Source organism: Nycticebus coucang, chromosome X (assembly GCF_027406575.1).
Source record: "Nycticebus coucang isolate mNycCou1 chromosome X, mNycCou1.pri, whole genome shotgun sequence".
Lineage (NCBI taxonomy): Eukaryota > Metazoa > Chordata > Mammalia > Primates > Lorisidae > Nycticebus > Nycticebus coucang.
In genome coordinates this window covers 167,488,560-167,499,003 of record NC_069804.1, presented here as the reverse complement: position 1 = coordinate 167,499,003, position 10,444 = coordinate 167,488,560, and the positions used below count along the sequence as shown (strand labels likewise).

Genomic DNA, 10,444 nt, shown 5'->3' with positions numbered 1-10,444 from the left:
AAATTGCCGTTTACCATGACTGATATTTTCTTGCCCAGCGAGTGGTCTAGCTATTCTCCCAGTCTAGAACTGTTAAAGATGTCTGTATCTCTTCCTCTTCTCCATCTTCACCACTCTCATTTTACTCTAAGCAAAGAGCAAAAAATGTCAAAATAAGAACCATTAGTAAAGGAGTTAAGAGGTTATTCCCTGTTTTTCATTCTAAGGTCTTTCCACGTTTTAGGAGGGGGGTTAAAAATGAAATTTCTAAAATTTTGATTTTTTTCCATCAGGAAACAATATTTTAGCCTGTTTGAGGTCTTCCTCTTTGAAATTCATTCCAGCTACTTTCATTACCATTTAGCACAAGTCCCATTTCTCCTTTGAGAAATTAAGCATTGACCTAATATTCAGGTACAATTTTGTGCTTGTTCCATTGTACTGGAGGAATAAATTGTTTTTCCATAAGTCTTCTTTCGGCATTTTGCCAAGCCTCGGTTTTACAGGAGTAGAACTTGACCAATTTCATCTTCTCTTTTCACAGTATTACTATATCAATCTCCACAAGTTTAAATTCCCAAAGTACAAGATAATGTCAAAGAGCTCAGAAATGTTTTCCTTAATGCTATGCAAATCTGTACATGCTATTTAAAAAGTGAGAAGTGTGGCATATGATACTACTGTACACAAACTGAATCCTGTGCTATGCATATAAATATGGTAAGAATTTATAGATATAAAGATTTATTGTCATTTATGAGTATGATACCAAATCAAGTTGTGTGTTGTTTTTTTTTTAAAGAAAGTGACACATAAGTTTTTTGACAGCTTTGTAAATATACTCTATTTTGAGAACTATCCCTTTTTTGTCGGTTACTCTCTTTTGGGAATTAGAGTTGATTTCCTTGCCACTCGTTGATTTGAAGTATAGAATTTATGAGTGCTTGGCCGTTATGAGTCTAAACAAGTCTCACAGTATCTAGGTATTAAAATGCCACAATCTATCAGGAGACCTTTCAGAAGTAATGGATGGATTCTTGGTTTTGTATCCCAAAAAGGTGAGAACCACATTTCTACATCCCTGAATCCATTTCTAAATAAATAGTGTACTGATGACCTTCTCCATTCATCCTTGCGGAATAAGAGGAAAGGAATCCCCATACCAACATCTTTGACCACCACCCAATATCTTCTAAACATATCCCTGTCAGAGATGAGCATACCCCTTATAGAACTTAGATGGGATGAAAGGCAACCAACTCCAGACTGACAAGTAATTGGGGACTGATCAAAAGTTCCAGAAATTCATAGACCGGTGCCTCGTGGAAAGCAAACAACAACAAATGTCATAGTGACTGCTCTGGGACTCTTTGCCGCCGAATGCATTTATCTAAGCTATAGAAATTAATGGAGTTTTACAGCATTCAAAAATATAAGAGTTTTATGCCTTCCTCCCCAAATGTTATTAGCACCTAGCGAGGGGAAAAGTCATAAGATTCATAGTTAAATTGTTTTAGGTGGCTATTACTAATGACCTGAAGAATGTTAGGCAATACATTTTTCCCTGGGCCACCTGTATCTTAATCCATCACAAAAAGTAGAAATGTAGAAATAGCTACAAAGAAGAAGCATATTTAGAGGCTCATGAAACAAGATAAACACACCAAAAAACTGGTATTAGCAACGTGTTGATAGGGCACTCAGCCCAAACTTCAGAAAATATATATTGTTAATTGGCAGGCTGAACATGTAAGTCCTTGCCACTTGGTCCTGAGGTCACCCGAGCGCTCGTATACTCTGTATATAATAACAATCAGGGAATTTCATTGAGTACCTACTATGGCACTTTAGCAATATTGTCTTTCTTAATCCTTGTAAAAATCATGTGTTTTAGGTGATATTGACCTAATTTTACAGATGCAGAAACTAAGATGCAACAGAACTTGCCCAAAGAGCTAGACAATACAGTTGCTGAGATTCAGGACCATCTGACCCCTAATGTCCATGATCTCTACCCTACCAAGGTAATGCTAGACAAAAATGTGCTGCTCTCCTTCTAGCTTGATTTACAAGCTTTTAGAGTACCAGAGCCCAAGCCCTCAAATTTTTCCTGCTACCCTGGCTACTTGATCGAACAGCAGACTGAATCACTGAGCTGCTTAGTCAACTGGTGAGTGAGTGGTGCAAATAAGTACTGAGTCCTAGTCTTCCTGAGAACTTTCTCACCTCCTTTGCTCAGGCTTTACTTCACTTTTTTTTTTTTTTTGAGACAAGGTCTCTCTATGTCACCTAGTTTAGAGAGCATCATAGCTCAAACTCCTGGTCTCAAGTGATCCTCCTGCCTCAGTTTCCCAAGTGTCCCGAACTGCAGACACTGACTACCACATCCAGCTAATTTTTCTACTTTTTGTCACATTATTGCCCAGGCTGGTCTTGAACTCCTGGCCTCAAGGGATCCTCCTGTCTAGGCCTCCCAAAATGTTAAGATTAGAGGCCTGAGCCATCCTGTCCAGGCCCTGCTATCACTTCTTTCCTCAAGGGAGCCGACCTTAGCCAAGGATAAGGGAAGTGGTCCATGAGCTAAAAAGGAGTACATAAGAATAAAACATTGTTTTCTTTAGCTCAATTGAATTCTTGCCCATTTGTTTGGTTTGGTTTGTTGCCATGAGCCCTTTAACATTCTGGTGAAGCTCATTGGCCCTGTCTTAGTCCACCAGGCTGCTATAATAAAATGTCTTAGTTTGGATAGTAACAGGAATTTATTGCTCACAGTTCTGAATGCTGGGAAATCAGAACAAAGTGCCAGTAGATTTGGTGTCCAGTGATGACTTGTTCCGCTTCCTAGACAGTGCCTTCTGGCTGTGGCCTCACATAGCAGAAGGGAAAAACAAGCTCTTTGGGGTCTCTTTTGTAAAGAGACTAATCCCATTCATGAGGGCTCTGCTCTTGTGACCTAATCACCTCCTAAAGGCCCTACCTCTTAATGCAAGTACATTGGGGATTAGGTTTCATCGTGAATTTTGGAAGGACACAAACTTTTAGTCCATAACAGGTCCCTTCTCAAAATGATTTTTTAATGAATGAAATAAAATACACACAATTATAAAGGAAATCAATTATATTAAAAATCATTAATCAGTTATCAAAATAATTTCAAAAATCAAAAAAAAATTGTTCTCTAAAAACAAGAAGTCTTCAGTAAAATCTGTAGAAAAGATCAGGGAATACACTTTAAAAAGAAGCAAAATGAAAAGGTGGGGGGAGAAAAGGATTTGCATTCTCCGTGTGAAACGCGTACCTAGTCAGGGTTTCAAACTCGGGTTAAAGCAGTTATTCCTTGATTTGGGCAACATTTCCTCAGAGTTTTAAATAATGATATCAAAACACATCCAGTGATACATTATCAAACTAAGGCTGACCTACCTGGAGAATTTTGTTTGTTTGTTATAGCCTAAGCTTAATTTCATTTTCTGCCTCTCTACTTGGAAGAGGTATCAGACTATCTTCCTACCTTTTAATAAATTCCCCAAACCATTTCATTAAAAAAAAAGACCCAGCAGTAGATCCAATAACTACCCTAGTTTCAAAGTAGTGATGAGAAAAATGATATTTGAGATATCTTTGACACCCTTAACATGACATGAAAAAATCTTTGGTTTCCATTTGTGATGAAGTTCTAGGCATTGCTAATATTACTATGGTTTCTTGCCTACATTTTTTAAGGCCCCCTGAATTTTTCCTATGGATCCTTTGGAAGTGGATGGAATCTAGTTTAGACTTCCTGGTTTAAAAGCAGAGGTTCAAGTAAAGACCGTGTATTCAGGATAGCCTACCCCATGTTCTCTTGCCTCAAATAATTCAGCATTATAGCTCTTAGAATTTTTATGATATATCTTTGAATCTCCAAAAGCTATAAAAAAGCACAGTGTGAGATTCACAGTTGTCTTTGATTAACTTTATGTTGGTTTGGCTTATGTCTTGGGAGCATGTGAAATGTAACTATCGACCAGTCGTCTTCATTTCCTACCCAATTTTTATTACTACTACTTAAATATTCTAATCTTACCCGGCCCTGATTTTTCATCTCAACCTCCAGCTTACTGAAGGGATCATTTAGAAAGCAGATGGAGTCTATACTCCCCTGACACAGAAGCACTGCTGGGCCAAAAAAACAAATTTGGGATCTGAAGGAGAAGGCCTCAACCTGAATTCTAGTTCCACCAGCTACACTTATAGGCTAAATGACTTTCTGCAAGGCAATTATCCTTCTAATCTCAATTTTCTCTTTGTAAAATGGATTCAATAAGGGTATGTACCTCACAAAACTGTTGTGAGAAATCTAACATGTGCAGACACATAGCATGTAGTAGCCATATTACGATAAGTTCTCTCTGAACCTCAGTTTTCTCATCTGTAAAATGAGAGATATAAATATTGATAACATACTGGTAAGTTTTTAAGCTATTGAATGTAGAGTGCCCCCTCCCCACAGGCATATAACAATACTATCTTTCCCCTTTCTCCAATGAGCTAGAGAATTGTTTTTGGTAAAGCAAGGATGAGGATTCAGAGCCATGTAGAGAAGAAGAGAAGATAAGTGGATGAAGCTGGGGTAACAGAGATATGAAATGCTTTATTGCTGTAAACCACTGGCTCCTAACAGCCAGTCTGAAGACTGGCTATGTTAGTATCATCAGAAGAGCTTATTGAAAGTATTTTCAGACTCTCACCCTAGAGATAATGATTCCTTAGGTCTAGGACAGATACCATTCCACCAAATCTTCAGTCCTCAATCAAAATTGATCCCACTGTACCCCACCAAGGGGCTTGTAGAATGGCCAGAGAGCATTTTTGCTTGTCAGAAGGAAGGACGCGCTGGCTTTAGTGGATACGACCACTGCTAAATATCCTGCAATGGGCAGGTTAATCCCACACAATGAATAGTTGTTCCACCCAAAATGCCAGCAGTTCTTAAAAGGCTCTGCCCACCCTTAAAAGGAGACTTTCATTGAAAAGCTGAAGGCTAAGTTTTGTTTGTAATTACTGTACGTATACATATACTATACGTATATACGTAGCAAATATGCCACAACTCCTTCATCCAAAAGAGAGCTGTCCTCTTGACTGGAGTCCCCTTGGGAAGCTGTATTTTTATTCTACCATATTTAATTCCAATAATTTTAAACTTTAAAAATTTTCTTTTGGAATTAACCACCCCACCTCCAAGAATTTTTATAGCTCTGTTTTACTTTTTTTCATTTCTCTCAATAGTTAATAATTATTCATGATTTAGGAGTGGTTGTCATTTCTGGAGAAATTTAAACCCCATTCCCAACATCTGAAGATAAGACTGAGTGACGCTGTAGAGTCCAAATGAAATATATCTAAAAAGTGACAAAGTAATTTTTTCCCCTCCTGTAACTTGTAAACTTACTGAAAAGCCCAGGCTGGGATGGGGAACCTTCAGCCTTAAGGACACATGTGGCTGGCCTTCCTGGTCCTTAAGTGCTGCCTTTTAACTGAACCCAAAATTTACATAGCAAATCCTTTTAGTGAAAGGGTTGCAGCAAAGCAAGATGCTTTTCTTGTCTCCTTCTGTGCTTAAAAAAAGACTGATCTTGAAATCAAAAGGCTGCAGGTTCCCACTCCTTTGGTTATACCTACTGTCAGAGTTAGGATGACCACCAAGTAGCCACATTATAGGTGGTTTTTATTTTTTTTATTTGTATACCCTGGGATTTCCTAGTTTTTTTTTCATAATTACCATGTATTACTTTAATAACAGGGGGAAATCAATTCAAGAAATAATGCAACAATGTTTTTCACAGTATGTCTAATTCTTCCTTTCCCCGTCCTACTCTCCTTCATCTTCCAAGAGATGGGGACATACCATCCTGAGAGCTCCCATTACACACAACAATAGAAGAATGGCTTAATAATGGAGGATACATTTACTCACTCAGCTGTTGCCCAGCCATTAATACAATCACTTTGAATACTGTGCAAAAACTTGGAAGCTTGCATGTTTAAGACAGAATGCTAACAGAAAAATTCCTATATAATATAGTAGTTACTTAATGGATGCAATAATATAGAAACATGCATGTGGCTAAATGTCTTCAAAGGTAATAGCCAAAATTTAAAATATTGTAGTAGGATGAATGGTTTTTCTGTTATCAAAATTGTCTTGAATATTTTTATGTTGTCTTCTTTTGAATATTTTGAGTGCAAAAGGGATGTATCTGTGTTTAGTATATTTATTCCAAATATTCCAATGAAGCATTTTTGTCATTTCAAAAAAGCACAGTGACTGATAACCTGGTATTAAATTAGAAAATACACATGTGATGATTACTTGGGTTTTTTGGCAGAAATCATAATTAGTTAATGAAATACATGTTGTGAAACCTTTCATTTCAATTTCTATGAAATGCAACATTTTCTTTCAGTATATTTGGACAGAGAATGAGTGTTTATGGAGTATTTCATATTTATCACTACTTGAAAAATGAGTGAAATGATTGAAAAATGAAGATGCAAGGTTTTTGCCTAGTATTTTTTTCACCTTGAGGACTTTACTCTAAACAAGACACCTGAAAACATAGAGGCAAACATGACTGTCTTTGAAGAGATCAAAACCCAAATAAAATTATGATGTGTTTTCAATATTATCACAAGTGTGGTTTAATTACAAAGAAAAAAGACAATGATTTATGATTTCCATTTTCCAGGTTATCACTAGCTTTTCTCCTGCCTCTGTGATCTTAGAATAGTGCAATTTTTTGGCTTTTATTTTTCTCTACTGGGACTGCAAATAGCTAGAAATGGATGTCCTTTTAGTATAATTTACTATTTGGAAAGACTCATATAGTAATACTTCTATTAACAAGAAAGATATGTGCCAGCCCCACATTTTGTTGCCAGAAATCTCATTACCAAAGGTAGAGATAATATCCGGCATGAGAGAATGAATTGAGAACATGAATTCTCTCCCTGTCAGGTCCCTGCAAACCATTCACCACTTCTCACCTAACTCCAGCAGCAGAGACTCACCAGAAACCTCTTTTCCCCTAGGTGCTCCACCCCCAACCCAACTGCAATTGACATTTCTTCCAGGGCTCTCTGTGTCCAGGAAGCCTATGCAAAGAGATGTTTCCTTTACTCATTCATTCATTCCCCCACTTACTTAACAAACATTTATTGAGCACCTACTATATGGCTTGTTGTCAAAAGGACCCCAGTTTCCTACACTCTTTACCTACAGTTCCAGTAGCTTTTTTTATCCTTAGGAATTAACCACCCCATACCAAAAATGTTATAGTTTGTAGGACTGTCTTTAAGAAAAAGAATACAAAAAAATTGAAAAACAAAATTAGGTAACAACATGAAAGTTTACTTAGAAATCACAACAAAGCATGGGGTTTTGAAAGCTGACACACCACTAATGTTAGAGAATCCATAAAAATAACGTAATATTTATATTAGTTAACTACTTGACACATATCTACAAATTTTCTTGCATTTCAGCAATTTCCATAGAGAAAACAGACAGTTTCAATCTTTCCTCTAGCATCACTGACCAAAATTTGGTTTTATTATTGATAATTTAGAAAAGCTTTCTTTAAGTATCAAAATTTTTCATTATTCACTTAATATAGATTTTTATGAAAATAAGAGGGAAACCATTAAGTTTCTTTCATATGTGATGTGTAAGATTAAGAAAACTTGTCCACAGACCAGCTTCTGTTTCTATAGGTTTTAACCCTGTTTTAATTTCCATAGAGTTCCAAGCTGGTCCCCATGGGACACATTCATACAAAGTTATAACCTGTGGGCCTGTATTTCCATCTCATGGTGCAAGGTGAAATGGCACAGAGTCATAGAAATATTAAGAAAGCAGAAAAAAATTCTAAATTGTGATCATAGCCAGTGCCTGGTGAATAGCACAAAAGCAATGGAGGAACTACTCTTCCAGTATTTGCAAACTATCATTGAATTGAAGAAGCTGCTCAGATTATTGATAAACACTTGAAGGCTTTCTTCTTACTCATTAACATAAAGGGAAATATTTGCCCATGTGCTTGTCAGAACTATACTTGTTTAATTGCAATTACAGATTGGCTACAGTATACATATAAGAACCTGAAAGAAAAATTAGCAAGAGCATTGTGTGAGTATAAGGAATTTACAATATAGAATTATTGTTTGTTTTAGCAATATTTGTAAACTGTGCTTACAGAATCTTTTTATCAACAAATATTTACCAAGGACCCCCCCAAAATAAAAGAAATGGCACAGTGAGTGGTAGAGAATTTCTGGAAGCCCTTCCTACCACTGACATGTAGCAATAACATAATTATATCCCAAGATGACAAAAACATCATAAATATATCCCATTAAATCCCAGCTAAAGATATTCTCTTCTTAACTTCCTTTCAATCTGATCCCCAGAACACCAACAGCCACTCAGACACCATTGTACAAGAGGGGCAGGGTCACAGAAAAGTCAAAATGGGAAGAGTTGGTCTTCTGAATTGTTTACAAAACCAAGACAACATGAGCACATTGCCAAGTCCCAGGGCCTTGGGAGGGGTTGTGGAAACCATGGGCCCTAAAACTTCAGTCTCTTTGCTTTGTGGTAAATATGCCAGTGCATGTTGTATAACTTGGAGAAAGTCATTTCATTCTTCTATTCTCACCGGTCACTTGGAAAAAGTTAAATACTACAAATTTATTCATTCATTGATTCGACAAATATGTGTTGAATGTATGCCAAACCCTGTGTTAGGTACTAGCTTCTGGGCACTAGGTACTAGGGATAAAACTATGAACAACATTGTCTCAACCCTTTTTTCAGGTATTTAAAAGTTGAGTGGGAGAATACAAGCAAACTAACATAATGACAATGCATTTAGCAAGTGCTGGGCATAGTGACAGATGCCTGTAGTCCCAGCTACTCTGGAGGCTAACGCAAGACGATCACTTGAACCCAGGAGTTTGAGGTGGCTATGAGCTATGATGATGCCATGGCACTCTACCCAGGGTGATGATGTGAGACTCTGTCTCAAAAAAAACAAAAATGTCATCAGTAACAAACGCCTGCTGATACGATATACTGCAAAAAATACATCATTTCTGTGATATATTTGCCCAAAATGCATAACCGAATATACTCAGAAGAAAAAATCAGATTCAAACTGAGGGTCAATGTACAAAATAATTATAATAACTGTACTCTAAAAATGTAGCTCATGAAAGACAACGAAAAGCTGAGGAACTTGTTCCAGATTGAAGAAAACTAAAAGGAACATGACTGCTAAATGTAATAAATGATCCTGAATTGATCTCAGACCAGAAGAAAAGTATGTTTTATTCATTGACTGATTGCTATAAAGAGTATTATTGAACCATTGGTGAAATTTGAATGGGGTCTCTGGATTAGATATGTAGTATAGTATAGTACTGTTAATTTCCTGGTTTTGATGGTAGTACTATGATTAGACATGAGAATACCCTTGTATTGCAGAAAATACATACTTTTTTTTTTTTCACAGACAGAGTCTTACTATATTGCCCAAGATGGTCTTGAACTCCTGGGCTCAAGCAATCCTACCATCTCAGCCTCCTGAGTAGCTGGTACTATGGGTACATCCACCACACATGGCTCTCACATGGAAATATTTAGGGGCAATAGGCATGATGTTTGCAATTTATTTTCCTTTGATTCAAAAAAATAGACAAAAATATATATTTACTTAAAAAGAATTATAAATGAATTGCAACTAATTGAGGAATCTGAATGAAAAGTACCTCTTTGTATTTTTCTTATAACTTTCCTGTAAGTTTGAAATTATGTCAAAATTTTAAAATGTAAATAGAAAAAAGAGGGATCCACATGTTAACTAATTCATGAAATGCTCTTCCTAGCAGCACATATACTAAAATTGGGATGAAACAGAGAAGACAAGCATGCCCCCCGTTCAAGGATGATGTGCAAATTTGTGAAGCAATAAGAAGAAAAAAAAGCACTTTAAGGAGTGGTTGTCCACTTAATAAAATTAGTCTACTTTAAACACTGCTACATCTAGCTCATTAGCTACTTTGAGAGGTGAGAGATGTCAAGGAAAACCATTCATGAACATAGAGGATCTTAACATAATTATAAAGGTTAGTGTAAAAATATTATTCCCTCTTAACCAATTCTTAATCATACAGAAATTTTCCAAGAACACTTCTGGAGTATAAAGTGAGCTATACCTATTTCTACAAATAAGCCAGGTCAATTTGCCCTGAGGTACTAGGTTTATCAATTGAACAATGGAGGCAGGTAATAGATGTGAATAAAAAAATATAGAAGCTGGGCCAGGCACGGTGGCTCACACCTGTAATCCTAGCACTCTGGGAGGCTGAGGCCACAGATTGCTTGAGCTCAGGAGTTTGAGACCAGCCTGAGCAAAAGTGAGAT

At 36.7% G+C, this 10,444-nt stretch overlaps 1 non-coding gene across 1 annotated transcript; it reads left to right on the top strand.

The window, feature by feature from the left end:
• Positions 1-9,893: 9,893 nt before the first annotated feature.
• LOC128578777 (U6 spliceosomal RNA) lies at positions 9,894-10,000 on the top strand. Its single transcript, XR_008377904.1, has one exon. It is a non-coding gene; the product is annotated as a U6 spliceosomal RNA (small nuclear RNA).
• Positions 10,001-10,444: the final 444 nt, after the last annotated feature.